The 15,616-nt window shown below is 47.3% G+C and overlaps 1 long non-coding RNA gene across 1 annotated transcript in view; it reads right to left on the bottom strand.

Annotated features, from left to right (window-relative positions):
- LOC134956842 (uncharacterized) overlaps nucleotides 1-8,100 on the bottom strand; it is a 74,670-nt gene extending 66,570 nt beyond the window's left edge. Inside the window, exon 1 of the long non-coding RNA XR_010186225.1 lies at nucleotides 7,986-8,100. This is a non-coding gene — a long non-coding RNA (uncharacterized LOC134956842). The remainder of the gene's footprint in view (nucleotides 1-7,985) is intronic.
- Between the last annotated feature and the right edge of the window lie 7,516 nt (nucleotides 8,101-15,616).

Genomic DNA, 15,616 nt, shown 5'->3' with positions numbered 1-15,616 from the left:
AAAGCTGGACTTGAGAGGTGCATACAATCTCATCCGGATCCGTGAGGGTGACGAGTGGAAGACATTTAACACCCGTGACGGACATTATGAGTACCTCGTCATGCCCTTCGGATTGAGCAATGCTCCAGCTGTCTTCCAGCATTTCGTCAATGAGATTTTCAGAGACATTCTATACCGTCATGTCGTGGTCTATCTAGATGATATCCTCATTTTTGCCAACAATTTAGAGGAACATCATTTTTGGGTAAAGGAGGTTCTGCCCCGTCTCCGTGTCAATCATCTCTATTGCAAATTAGAGAAATGCGTCTTTGAAGTCAAGTCCATTCCGTTTCTAGGGTACATTGTGTCCGGTTCCGGACTAGAGATGGATCCTGATAAACTACAAGCAATCCAGAATTGGCCGGTACCCTTAACCCTCAAAGGGGTCCAGAGGTTCTTAGGGTTCGCCAATTATTACCGAAAGTTTATACGAGACTTTTCCACCATTGTGGTGCCTATTACTGCTTTCACCAAGAAGGGTGCTAACCCGTCCAAGTGGTCTGAAGAAGCCATGCAAGCTTTTCATCTTTTAAAACAGAGGTTCATCTCTGCGCCTGTCCTGAAACAGCCTGACATCGACTCTCCTTTCATCTTAGAGGTGGATGCCTCCTCCGTTGGAGTAGGAGCGGTGTTATCTCAGAGGGCTAAAGATGGCCATTTACATCCTTGCAGTTTCTTCTCACGGAAGTTCTCCCCAGCGGAGCGCAACTATGCCATTGGCGACCAGGAGTTGCTAGCCATCAAGCTCGCTCTAGAGGAGTGGAGATATCTGTTGGAGGGAGCTTCTCATTCAATCACCATCCTTACAGACCACAAGAACCTTCTATATCTGAAAGGCGCACAATGTCTCAACCCTCCTCAGGCCAGATGGGCACTTTTATTTTCCAGGTTCGACTTTAAACTCCAGTTCTGTCCGGGCTCTCAGAATCGCAAGGCCGATGCCCTTTCCCGCTCATGGGAGCAAGAAAATGAGTCAGAGTCTTCAGACAAGCATCCTATTATAAATCCGTTGGCATTCTCCACGGTAGGGATGGACTCTACGCCCCCATCAGGGAAAAGTTTTGTGAAGCCGACACTAAGGAAGAAGCTCATGCATTGGGACCATGCTTCCCGCTTTGCCGGACATACAGGTATCCAAAAAACCCTGGAGTTTATCTCTAGGTCCTATTGGTGGCCAACTCTGAAAAAGGACGTTTTGGAGTTTATTGCATCTTGCCCAAAGTGTGCTCAACATAAAGTATCCCGCCAGTCGCCTGCGGGGCAACTGGTTCCACTATCTGTTCCCCGTCGACCATGGACCCATTTGTCGATGGATTTTATTACAGATTTGCCCATGTGCAACAGGTTTAATACCATCTGGGTGGTAGTTGACCGGTTCACCAAGATGGCACACTTCATTCCTCTTACCGGTCTTCCGTCAGCTTCCAAGTTGGCTCAAGTATTCATACAAGAGATCTTTCGACTCCACGGTCTTCCAGAAGAAATTATCTCAGATCGAGGAGTTCAATTCACAGCCAAATTCTGGCGAAGTTTATGTCAAGTCCTCCAAGTCAAGCTAAAGTTTTCCACGGCTTACCATCCTCAGACCAATGGTCAAACTGAGAGGGTGAATCAGGACTTGGAGTCCTTCCTCCGCATCTATGTGTCCTCCTCTCAAGATGACTGGGTTCAATTACTTCCCTGGGCCGAGTTCTGTCATAACAACCAGTATCATTCTTCATCTTCTTCAACACCATTCTTCACCAACTTTGGATTCCACCCTAAAGTCCCTGAGTTCCAACCGCTTCCAGCAACTTCTGTTCCCGCAGTGGATATCACCTTGCATCAGTTTGCCAATATCTGGAAGAGCGTACGATCAGCTCTGCTCAAGGCATCGTTCAGGTACAAGAAGTTTGCGGATAAGAAGCGTCGAGCAGTTCCTGCTCTCAAGGTGGGTGATCGGGTATGGTTATCCACGAAGAATTTGAGGTTAAGAGTTCCCAGTATGAAGTTTGCACCTCGCTACATCGGTCCTTTTAAAATTGATCAAGTCATCAATCCTGTTGCTTACAGACTCCAGTTGCCTCCCTTCTTAAAAATACCCAGGACATTCCATGTTTCCCTGTTGAAACCGCTAATCTTGAATCGGTTTCATTCCTCACTTCCTCCAACTCCGAAAGTCCAAACTCAACGAGGCGTTGAGTATGAAGTAGCCAAGATCCTGGACTCACGTCACCGTTACGGTCAACTTCAGTATCTTATTGACTGGAAGGGTTATGGCCCTGAGGAACGTTCATGGACCAATGCTTCTGATGTCCATGCTCCTGCCTTGGTCCGGAGATTCCATTCCAAGTTTCCTCAAAAGCCAAAGAAGTGTCCTGGGGCCACTCCTAAAGGGGGGGGTGCTGTCACGATCCGGGTATCTGGACGCCATTTCTTACCTATCAGATGCCTCATAAGGCTGGCTCAGCGCTCCAGGACCGGATCCCATCTGTTATCCTGATGTGCACATTCCCGCATCCTCTCCTGTCTCTCTGGACGCAGTCACAGTAACGCCTAATACATCTGGCATGACGTCTCCCGCGGCCTCCGCCGCCGTCCCTGAGCTTCTGCATTCAGAGTGGCGATTACGTCAGCCGCGGCCTCCGCTGTGTCCGCGTGGTCGGATGTGCATCTGTCAGCCTGGCGTCTCCTGTCTCCGGTGGCCGGCGCCGCCATTACTGTTTTCCAGACCACATGGATTACAATCCAAACTTCCCTCCAAGTGTCTGCATGGGCGCAGCCATCTTGGATTCTGTCAGCTGATCTTTCCTACCAATCCGTTGTCAGTATTATTAATTTGCATAATTGCCTAGCCAATGCCTTCCTTGCTGCAGGTATAAATAGGTTGTGCCTGAGCAAGGAAGGCGTCAGTGCTTTGGTTGTCAAACCTAGTTCCAGTTTGTCTCTCTCCTGTGATTGTCTTCCAGGTTCCAGCTCCTGTCTCCAGACTTCTGCTATAGAGACCCGCACCAGCATTCCATCTGTGGTGTAGCCTGACTCTCCGATCCATTCTGGACTCACCTGTTTCCAGCTACAACATCACCTGCTTCCAGCTCAGCTTCCAGCAGTGTACAGCTTCTCTTAAAGGGCCGGTGTCCTTTCTGCAGTTTACCACTCTCCACCGGTATTATTATTTCTCCGCTCTCAAATTCTACATTTCATCTATATTGCATCGCTCTCAAGCTTTATTTATTATTTAACTGGTTCCAGCCAGTATCCACTCCGTGCCAACACCTGTCTGGTTCTAACCAGTACCCACAGCAGCATTTTATCTACAGCAGTCCAGCTTTCCCTGGAACACCAGCTGGTACGACCCTGGGCTTTCCTCATTGCTACAGTTGAGCCTGGTAAGGACTTTCCAAATTGCAGATAATAAGAACTGTCTCATACCACCAGAGCTCTGTGGCCCCTGCCACCCTGTAGTACCCAGAAACTGTATTATTATGTCTCTGCTGATTTTTATGTTTCTTTTTACTGCTACTGTGATGCATGGAGTTTGTCATAAATAAATATCATTGACTTTTACTCAAGTTGTCGTGGTCACGCCTTCGGGCGGTTTCTCTTCATGTTACTTACATGTCCAGGGGTCTGATACAACCTCCCAGGTTCCGGTACGTCTCAGCCCCTACAACTGAGGCTGCCTTCCGTCAGCTCAGGCCCTCAGTTGTGACAGAGAGGCTGTGTTCATTTGTGGAGCGAAGTGGGCGTGAGGGCACTGGCGTTTCTATCATGGGTGCAGTGTGTGGTGTCCACGGGCCCCTGAGTCCAGAGGGGGCCCCCACCGCACATGCTGCACCCATTTTCTGAATACTCACCCCTCCGGAGTCCCGCAGCGACGTCCACGGCGGTGTTAAAACTCTGAAAATGGCCCAGTGGCCATTTTCACGGAGTTCTGCGCATGCGCAGTAGAGTCTGAGTGCTCTAGTGCTCAGACTCTCAGCACTGCCGGCAGAGAGGAGGGGGCCCGAATGGTGGAGGCTGCACCCGCAGGGGCAAACGCAGGATTTTTACAGGGGGGTTTCCTATATAAATACAAATATATATATATATATATATATATATACATATATATATATATATATAAATATATATATATAAATATATATATATATATAAATAAATATATATAAATATATGTATAAAATATATATATATATATATACACACTGTATATATGAGTGCACCCTGACAAGCGAATGTTGGTGCTATCAACGGAGTGCCGCGTGTGTGTGCGTGTGTGTGTTTGTATATATATATATATATATATATACAGCACTGGCAGCACTCCTTGGTCTGGAATCGTGGGGACATACACTATAGCACACCTGAATGTCATAAATACACACACACAGTTACAGTATATGCAGTAAATATACATTTATGTTACACACACTGTCACACACACTGTCACACACACACACCTCTTTCACAATAAGGTTAAAAAAAACAAAGTCACCATCATTTATAGAAAATAAACCACCATTTTTTATTAAAGTAACCCCCCTCCCCCAGAAAACCGCTGCCCACATCCCCAGGCCTGTGATTCTACCTATGCTGTACACTCTTCTGCAGAGTGGAATACAGTGTCTGAGCACTGACCCGGCCAGCATCAGACCCCCTTCCACTCCTCCTCCTCGGGACCCATCAGCACCCCCCAACTTGTGAGACACACACCTGGAGGATTAATGCAGAGTCCGTGGAGCCTCACCCGGCCAGCTCTCTGCTTCAAAGCTCCATGATGGTACAGTAGCTTCCTGAGGCTGACAGGAGCTGTGCGCTGCAGCTCCCTCTAGTGTCCATTCAGCCAGCGTCTCAATGTATTGGAGGAGGTAGCTGCCGCATGATAGAAACAGCCTGCGGAGCTCCTCCGTGACAAAATAAATATCGGTCAGCGGCGCGATGGATCGGCGGGCAGGGGGGGGGTTTCCAGGTACTCGGAAACCCCCCCTGCGTGCGCGTATGACCCGGGCCTCCTCTCTTAAAACGCTGCTGCGTGCGGGAGTGTGATGGGAGATGAGGTCAGAGATGTAAATAGGTGAGGACTGTGAGAGGGCTTTGTAAGTTTGTATTGGGTTCTGAAGGGGAAGTGGAAGCAGTGAAGGGCTTGTAGGAGAGGGGAGGCGGCATAGTGCATTGGGAAAGGAAGATGAGCTGGACAGCATCATTGAGGACAGATTGAGAAAGCTTTGTAAGGCTCCAAGGAGCAGAACTTTAGGAGAAAAAAAGGAAATGGTATAATTAAATTAAGGGGATGCCACAAATGTAAAAATATTCAGGGATAATCTTCTATTTACAGTATATTTTATACTTTACATACTGTATATTGTATAAAACTGTTTACTTTTGACTGATTTTGTCATCTTGTAGCTATGTAATTTATGTAACATCTAGGCGTATATTTACTAAGGCGTGAGTTTATTTTTAGAAGTGGAGATGTTGCCCATAGCAACCAGATTCTAACTATTATCTTCTAGAAGCTGATAGTAAATATACCCCCTGGTCCTTGTCATTTACTATGTCAACTTCTATTTACTTAGGCAGCTATATAACAGGGCAGAACAAAGGATGTGACCGCACTAAGATAATGAAACCTTAAAATCCTGACATGTACATAGAAAACTGCTATGGTTGATAGAGGATAATCATGAGGTGATTGTTCAATCGGTTCCGGTATAAAAGATAGACAGTGTCTAGTTAGGCAGTCAATAGATAGACACCATACGTTATACAGACATTAGGTCGACAGGGTCAAAAGGTCGACAGAGTCAAAAGGTCGACACCATGTTTTTTGCGTTTTTGTGGTTTATGTGGATAGTTTTGTCATCTGTTACCCCCAATTGTAAAAAGGCATATCTTCGCAGGGCTCACTTCACTCGCCACGCTTCGGGCTTGGGGGGGTCGCTACGCTCGTCACAAGGTTTATAACCAACTCAATGCCGACATGGATAGAGACGGTATGAAATAGTCCAAACACGTTACATTTAAAAAAAACATTTGTCTATCTTTTTTATGTCGACCTTTTGACACTGTCGACCTAATCTCTGTCTAACATATGGTGTCTATCTATTGACTATCTATCAACCGGATACCGTTCAATCATGAGACCTAATAGGAATTATTTTGAGGTTAGAGAACATCATTTTGTCCCCATTCCTTTTCTGCAGCAACAGTATATACAGTACAGCTGATTAGCTGCTATTAACATGGATTACCTGAGCCAGATAATCTCACTTGTTTTTTGCTTGCACTCCACAGAGGTGCAAGGAAAAAACGCACAATGGTTTCCCTCAATAAGGGGCCATATCACCATATGATAAATGGTGTTTATAACACATGACAGTTAAGAGCTGATTGGCTGGAGTACCATTCATCATACGCAATGAGTTTTATAATTCAATGAATGTTATCACTCATTGATAAACGAGCCCCCTAGTTTATTGCACTATGGCCCTCATTCCGAGTTGATCGCTCGCTAGCTGCTTTTAGCAGCATTGCACACGCTAGGCCGCCGCCCTCTGGGAGTGTATCTTAGCTTAGCAGAATTGTAAACGAAAGATTAGCAGAACTGCTACTAAATAATTCCTTGCAGTTTCTGAGTAGCTCCATACCTACTCCTAGATTGCGATCACCTCAGTCCGTTTAGTTCCTGGTTTGACGTCACAAACACGCCCTGCGTTCGGCCAGCCACTCCCCAGTTTCCCCAACCACTCCTGCGTTTTAGCCTGACACGCCTGCGTTTTTTAGCACACTCCCGGAAAACGCTCAGTTTCCGCCCAGAAACACCCACTTCCTGTCAATCACTCACCGATCAGCAGAGCGACTGAAAAGCGTCGCTCGGACCTATGTAAAATTGCATAGTTTTGTATTTAATTACTTAGCACGTGCGCCCTGCGGCCCATACGCATGCACAGAATCGCCCATTTTCAGCCTGATCGCTATTCTGCTAAAATCGTCAGCGAGCGATCAACTCGGAATGACCACCTATACACAGCTGCACATCACACGATGTTTGGAAGGAACCTTGCACTTAACTCTCCTCCTAACCCTCTTGTCTATGCTCACTGTCTACCCCTTCTGTGTCACCCCGGTCTATTAGTCCCTCACCTTTTAGATTGTAAGCTCGCAAGAGCAGGGCCTTCTTTCCTCATGTGCCTTTCCTTTTCTTACACTATCTTATACTCCATACTCCCTTTGATGGCACCTAACCCCCAGGTTTTCTATACCTGTCCTATTTTGTCTTGAACTGTAAGTGCTGTTTCTTTTACGTCCTAGAGGATGCTGGGGTCCACATTAGTACCATGGGGTACAGACGGGTCCCTTGGGAGCCACTGGTACTTTAAAAGTTTAATAGTGTAGGCTGGCTCCTCCCTCTATGCCCCTCCTACCAGACTCAGTTTAGAAAATGTGCCCGGTGGAGCCGTTCACAGCTAGGGGGGCTCCTAGGAGTTTTTTTTATTTTATTAAGAGTTAGGCACAGGGAGGCTGCTGGCAACAGCCTCCCTGCTTCGTGGGACTTAGGGAGGGGGGGGGGGAGTAGGAGCCAACCCTCTGAGGTTAATGGCCCTTATCTCCGCTAACAGGATACTAAGCTCCTGAGGGTGTCGATCGCAAGCCCCCGAGTCGACTGCTCGCTCCCGCAGCACTGCCACCACCCCCTAACAGAGCCAGAAGACGTCGGTGGTGAGTTGGATGCCGGAGCCCCGACAAGCGGGGAGACAGTGAGAATGGCAGCATCACGGTGGGAGCGGCGCTGTGTGGGGCGCCCTGGGCCAGCGCAATACCCTACAGACTGGTAATCTAAGCTATCAGGGACTCTGTACTGCTGCTAGCATGCGATACCTCAGGCCAGTATAATCCTTACAAGTGCATGAAGATGCACCATTTTAGGGGGCGGAGTTTCTCTTCAGAGCGGATCCAGCACTCACCAGCGCCATTTTCTCTCTGCAGATCACAGACGCTGACAGGGAGCACTGCCCCTCCACATAACTCCAGCTATCCTGTGCGGTACCAGGGGGTTGCCAGACTGGTATTTGTTTGTGAATCCGGAGTCAGGAAATGTCTGTGCAAGTACTTGGAGGTGTATAAGTAAGCTGGCAAATACCATCCCCTGGCCGGGAATCGAACCCGGGTCTCGGCAAGAAAATGCCGGATCGTGACCACTAGACCACTAAGGGATTTGGGGTTGGTGAATGGATGATGTATGAGGGGAGTGAAGAGTGTGATAGTAGTAACCAGGCTAACACTGGGATGATACTGTAATGATGTACAACACTCCTTACTTGTAGCTGCAGTCCAGTATGGTGGAGTGGCTGACCTTAGCAGTGTGGTAACCTGCTTTCAGACTGGATGGTCACCGTAGAACTGGATCAGGAAGCACCCTTGAGATGACTTGGACTGGATGCAAACTGAACACTGAACAGGATGATAGTTTGTGAATAACCGGAGTGGATCCATGAAACTGGAACAGGCTGGAATCTCAGGTACTGGCAGGCACCAGCAGTCAGGACATACTTGCCTACCTGACCCTCTCCATGAGGGAGAAAATGCTCTGTTCCTGGACTTCCCTCTTAATTTGTGATTGCCATCACCTGTGCTGAAACACCTTTCTTATCCATTAACCTGTTCAAAACAGGTGCCAGCAATCATACATTAACAGAAAAGTCCAGAAGCAGAGCATTCTGTCCCTCCTGGAGAGGGTCATGTTGGGAGGTATGTATTAAGGATACTCAGTCAGCGCCAGGCTTTTATTATATAACTGCCTACTGGGGCGCTGTGTGTGTGCTGGCACCTTACCTCTGTGTCTCTCTGAAGGTACTATCTAGGGTATTCAATTATCCGCAAATTCGCGGCAATTTTTCGCCCGAAAATTTTTCGCGCCAATCGGCCGAAAATTGCAGCGAAAACGCTCCGTTTTTCGACCTATTCAATTCCAAACGGGTTTCACGTGAAAATTCTTGCAGTGAAAAGTGCAGGTGAAAATGGGGAAATCAGCCTGTACCCCCAAAAATGCTAAACTAACATAGGAAAACAGAAGAGAAGTGTGTTAGAGATCACATTAGAGAGTTTTTGGGGACTTAAATTGTGTGAAATGGCTGTTATATGCATTTTTTTAAAAATGCAAAAAAATGATAGAAAGCAATTTTTTTTAGCAAAATAAATGCTCTCATTAAATTTGGGGTACATGAAAATGGGTATAAGTATATATTTGGGTCATTTTAGGGTACTTTAAAAAAAAGTGGAAACAGACCGATTACTCCCATCTGCAAGCCTAAAAACACCTGTCCCACTCATAAAGCACCCCAATATACATGTACCCATACCTTGAACCCCAATTTCCATCACTTTGAACTTTTTCACCCTAAAAATGACATGTCATTATTGGCCAATTAAAAATAATTAAAAACTTCAACGTGCCTAATTAGTCATTAAGGGGGGGTGTCCCAGGAGTTCTGGACCATATCCAAACATTTTTACCTTAAAATAGTGACTTTTCCCAACTTTTCACCTGCTCAGAGTAGGTGAAGTGAAATTAGTGAAAAAATGATCACCGATAAGTTTTCACGGAAAATTGAATAGGCTGTAATTGCGTTTCACGTGAAAAGTCCGTTTTTTCATCCGAAAACCGGACTTTTCACGTGAAAAGTCCGTTATCACTGCTAATTGAATATACCCGTATGTCTGAAATTTTCCTGTGTGTGTTTGAAATATCTGACATTGGGGGTAATTCCAAGTTGATCGCAGCAGGAATTTTTTTAGCAGCTGGGCAAATCCATGTGCACTGCAGGGGAGGCAGATTTAACATGTGCAGAGAGAGTTAAATTTGGGTGTGGTGTGTTCAATCTGCAATCTAATTTGGAGTGTAAAAATAAAGCAGCCAGTATTTACCCTGCACAGAAATAAAATAACCCACCCAAATCTAACTCTTTCTGCACATGTTATATCTGCCTCCCCTGCAGTGCACATGGTTTTGCCCAACTGCTAAAAAATTTCCTGCTGCGATCAACTTGGAATTACCCCCATTGTCATGTCTAGGGACTCAGGCCCTCATTTCAAGTTGATTGCATCAAGCAACTTTTTGCTGCTGGTGCGATCAACTAATCTCCGCCTATGGGGGGAGTGTATTTTAGCATAGCAGGGCTGCGAACGCTTGTGCAGCCCTGCTATGCTAAAAAAGTTTCCTGCAAAACAAGACCAGGGTAAGAATTACTTACCCAGTGCGACGGATCCAGCAATGCAGGTCCCGGTTCTGGCGTCAGACATCCACCCTGGTTCGCCTGGACACGCCTGCGTTTTTCTTACCACTCCCCGAAAACGTCTGGAAACGGTGAGTATCCGCCCCGGAACACCTCCCACCTGTCCATCTTCTTGCGATCGGCGCTGCAATCACATTTGTCGCTGGCCGGCGGCGATCGTTGCCGTGCAAAGATGCACATGCGCATTTCTGACCCATTCGCACCGCAGCGAAGAACCGCTGCGTGCGAACGGGTCGGAATGACCCCCTCTGTGTCTTGTGCTGCAGAGTATGTATCTTCTCCAGAAGAGTCTATTCCTTGTAATCAGGATTTCAATATACTGTCTCAGCCTTCTGAATCTGAACCCCAGTGGGTGGCTTCTATTTAGGGACTGATATCCCAGATTTCTTCTAGGATAGCTCATAATGAGACTGAAACACAGGTTAAAAAAAATCTGTACAGGTTTTGTCGTATTCTGCTCCCAATTCTTCCTCAAAATCCCCTGGTATATGCCCAAAAAAGCGTGCTCTTGCCCAGATAATGCAAGTCGATACGGATACCGACTCTGATACGGGAGACGGTGATGGGGATATATGGGGGGGGGGGAGGAGGCATCCCTTGCTAAGGGGGTGCAACTCATGATTGAGGCCATTTGGGATGTTTTACACTTTGCTGACAAGGTACCCGAACAGGTAGAGGAGGCTTACTTTTACAGACAATAAGAAAGCCTCTGTTCCTTTCCCTGCGCCTAAGGAAATAAACGCATTATTTGAAAAATCCTGGGAAAACCTGGAGAAAAAATTCCAGATTCCAAAGAGAGTTCTTGCTGCTTTTCCTTTCCCTGAAGAGGATAGGAAAAAGTGGGATTGTAGATGCTTCTGTATCTAGATTGTCCCTAAAGGTTGTTTTACCTGTCCCTGGGTCTACCGCTTTGAAAGAACCGGCAGACCTCAAGATCGAGACTACGCTCAAATCCATAACACCGCTATTGCTTGTACAAGGATTTCTAAAGCTATAGTAAAGTGGTCAGGCACGTTACTAGAGGAATTGGATACTATGGATAGAAGTGACATTGAAATGTTTTTACTTCACAAACAGGATTCTGCAGGTTTCATGGTGGAGGCCATGAAGGACCTTGATCATCTGAATGCACGGACATCTTCCATGGCTGTCTCGGCGCGCAGGGGACTCTGGCTGCGCCAATGGTCTGCGGATGCGGAATCCAAGAAGAGTGTGGAGAACCTACCCTTCACAGGTCAGGCTCTGTTTGGGGAAGCGTTGGATGCGTGGATTTCCACGGCAACCGCAGGTATGTCAACCTTTCTTCCCTCAGCCGACGAGGAAATCTTATCCTACGTCTACTATGCAGTCCTTTTGGATCGCAGAGGTTAAAAAGTCCAAGCCCCCTTCCGCTTTCTTCAGAGGTGGTCGGGGACAATCCAGAAAACCTGCACCATCAGGTTCGCAGGAACAGAAGCCTGGTTCTGTTTCCTCAAAATCCTCAGCATGACGGTGGACCTCTCAGCCTGGAGATCGGGCAGGTGGGAGCATGTCTAAGAAATTTCAGTAAGGTCTGGGCGTCATCAGGCCTGGACCCCTGGGTACAAGATATTGTGTCCCAGGGATACAGACTGGAGTTTCAAGAACTCTCACCTCACACATTTTTCAAATCAGACTTACCAGCTTTGCTGACAGAAAGGGCTATCCTACAGGAAGCCATTCAAAAATTGGAAGAGGCAAATGTCATTGTCCCAGTTCCACCTCATCTGGAATTCAAGGGTTACTACTCAAACCTCTTTGTGATACCAAAATCGGAGGGTTCGGTCAGACCGAAATTGAACCTGAAATCTTTAAACCCCTACTTGAGGGAATTCAAGTTCAAGATGGAGTCTCTGAGAGCGGTGATCTCAGGTCTGGAGGAGGGGGAATTTCTGGTATCCCTGGATATCAAAGATGCGTACCTCTACATTCTGATTTGGCCGCCTCACCAGGCTAATCTCAGATTTATGCTGTTGGACTGTCACTATCAGTTCCAGGCACTGCCATTTGGCCTATCCACGGCACCGAGGGTGTTCACCAAGGTAATGGCAGAGATGATGCTACTCCTACGCAAGCAGGGAGTGAACATTATTCCGTATCTGGACGATCTGCTGATAAAATAATCTTCCAGGGAGAAGTTGTTACAGAACATTGCTCTCACAACTCGACTACTCCGGGATCAGGGGTGGATCCTGAATCTTCCAAAGTCACATTTGGAACCGACAAGGAGATTGTCTTTCCTCTGGATGATCTTCGACACGGAAGTGCAGAGGGTGTTTCTACCGGTGGAAAAAGCGTTGGTGATACAATCAATGGTCCGGGATGTCTTGAAGCCTTCCCGGGTATCGGTTCATCAGTGCATTCTCCTTCTGGGGAAGATGGTTGCCTCGTACGGGGCTCTACAGTACGGAAGATTTCATGCACGGTCCTTCCAACTGGATCTCCTAGACAAGTGGTCGGGATCTCACCTGCACATGCACCACAGGATACGTCTGTCGCCGAAAGCCAGGATTTCACTCCTATGGTGGCTACAAATGCCTCACCTTCTCAAGGGCCGCAGGTTCGGGATTCAGAACTGGATCCTTCTAACCACGGATGCAAGTCTCAGAGGTTGGGGCGCGGTCATCCAAGGAAGGTGGTCAAGTCTGGAATCCATCCTTCCGATAAACAGTCTGGAACTAAGAGCCGTGTACAACGGCCTTCGGCAGGCGGCACATCTTCTACAAGATCAGGCCATTCAGGTGCAGTTGGACAATGTAACGACGGTGGCCTACATAAACCGACAAGGCGGAACGAAGAGCAGAACTGCAATGTCAGAGATAACAAAGATCCTCCTCTGGGCAGAAAGGCACGCGATGGCGCTATCGCCAATCTTCATTCTGGGTGTGGACAACTGAGAACCAGACTTCCTCAGCAGACACGATCTTCATCCATGAGAGTGGGGCCTCCACCCTGAGGTGTTCGCAGAGGTGACAAGTCTTTGGGGCGTACCTCAAATCAACATGATGGCCTCCCGCCTCAACAAGAAGCTTCGCAGGTACTGTTCCAGGTCGATAAACCCACACGCAGTGGCCGCACTGGTGACTCCGTGGTTCCTCCAGTTGGTGTATGTGTTCCCTCCACTTCCACTCATCCCAAGGATTCTCAAACTTATAAAAAGAACAAGAGTTCAGGCAATCCTCATTGCTCAGAACTTGCCAAGAAGAGCTTGGTACGCGGATCTTCTGGAATTACTGCAGGAAGATCCGAGGCCTCTTCCTCTTCGAGAGGACCTTCTGCAACAGGGGCCGTTCACTTATCAAGACTTACCACGGCTACGTTTGATGGCATGGAGGTTGAATGCCAGATCTTAGCTCGGAAAGGCATTCCGAACAAGGTTATTCCTACCCTGATCCAGGCTAGGAAAGGAGTAATGTCTAAACATTGCCATCGCATTTGGAAAAAGTATGTGTCTTGGTGTGAATCCAAGAAGTTTCCTACGGTGGAGTTTCAACTTGGGTGGTTGCTCTTTTTCCTGCAAGCAGGTGTGGATGTGGGCTTACATTTGGGCTCTATAAAGGTCCAGATTTTGGCCTTGTCCATTTTCTTCCAGAAACAATTGGCTTCCCTCCCTGAGGTTCAGACTTTTTTTGAAAGAGGTCCTTCACATCCAGCCTCCCTTTGTGCCTCCTACAGCACCTTGGGATCATAATGTGGTGTTGCAGTTCCTGCAATCGGATTGGTTCGAGCCTTTACAGGAGGTTGAGGTCAAGTTTCTCACTTGGAAGGCGGTCACACTGTTGGCATTAGTATCTGCTAGACGTGTGTCTGAATTGGGGGCTTTGTCCTACAAAAGCCCCTACTTAATTTTCCGTGAAGATAGAGCTGAGCTCAGGATGCATCAGCAATTTCTTCCAAAGGTTGTGTCGCCTTTTCATATCAACCAACCTATTGTGGTGCCAGTGGCTACTGACTCCTCAATTACCTCAAAGTCCTTGGATGTTGTAAGGGCTTTGAAGATTTATGTGAAGAGAACGTCTCGTCACAGAAAGTCGGACTCTCTCTTTGTCCTGTATGATTCCAACAAGATTGGGTGTCCTGCTTCTAAGCAGACGATTTCTCGCTGGATCAGGTTCACTATCCAGTTTTCTTATTCTACGGCCGGATTGCCGATTCCAAAATCTGTTAAGGCCCACTCTACTCGTAAGGTGGGTTCTTCCTGGGTGGCTGCCCGGGGTGTCTCGGCTTTACAGCTTTGCCGAGCGGCTACTTGGTCAGGGTCGCACGCGTTTGCTAAGTTTTACAAGTTCGATACTTTGGCCTCTGAGGACCTAAAGTTTGGTCTATCGGTTCTGCAGGAGCCTTCGCGCTCTCCCTCCCGTACTGGGAGCTTTGGTACATCCCCATGGTACTAATGTGGACCCCAGCATCTTCTAGGACACAAGAGAAAATAGGATCTTAATTACCTACCGGTTAATCCTTTTCTCGTGGTCCGTAGAGGATGCCGGGCGCCCGCCCAGCACTTAGTTCTCCTGCAGTTGTTGCTTGGTTTGGTACTACCTTGTTACTTGTTAAGTACTGCATTGTTACTTGGTTAAGTACTGTTGTTCAGCTGTTGCTGAATTGTTCAAGCTAGTTAGCTTGGTTTGCCTCGTTATGTGTGAGCTGGTGTGAATCTCACCACTATCTGTGTATTTCCTTCTCTCAAAGTATGTCCATCTCCTCGGGCACAGTTTCTAGACTGAGTCTGGTAGGAGGGGCATAGAGGGAGGAGCCAGCCCACACTATTAAACTTTTAAAGTGCCCATGGCTCCCAAGGGACCCGTCTATAACCCATGGTACTAATGTGGACCCCAGCATTCTCTACGGACTACGAGAAAAGGATTTACCGGTAGCTAATTAAAATCCTATTTTTCTTGTTTGCTCATTTTATTATGTACTGTGTAATGGGCGCTGCAGATCCCTTGTGGCGCCATATAAATAAAACAGGATTTTAATACCTACTGGTAAATCCTTTTCTCCTAGTCCGTAGAGGATGCTGGGGTCCACTTCAGTACCATGGGGTATAGACGGTTCCGCAGGAGCCATGGGCACTTAAGACTTTTCCAGAGTGTGAACTGGCTACTCCCTCTATGCCCCTCCTCCAGACCTCAGTATAGGAACTGTGCCCAGGGAGACGGACAATCCGAGAAAGGATTTACTTTAAAGCTAGTGGTGAGATTCATACCAGCTCACACCTCAACCATGTTGCACAACATGGCATTCAACACAACACATGCCAACGAGCATGACCATTTCAGCAACGC

Source organism: Pseudophryne corroboree, chromosome 9, assembly GCF_028390025.1.
Source record: "Pseudophryne corroboree isolate aPseCor3 chromosome 9, aPseCor3.hap2, whole genome shotgun sequence".
NCBI classification, from domain to species: Eukaryota; Metazoa; Chordata; class Amphibia; order Anura; family Myobatrachidae; genus Pseudophryne; species Pseudophryne corroboree.
The sequence above is the reverse complement of the archived record's forward strand: the minus strand, read 5'-3'. Positions and strand labels throughout refer to the sequence as shown.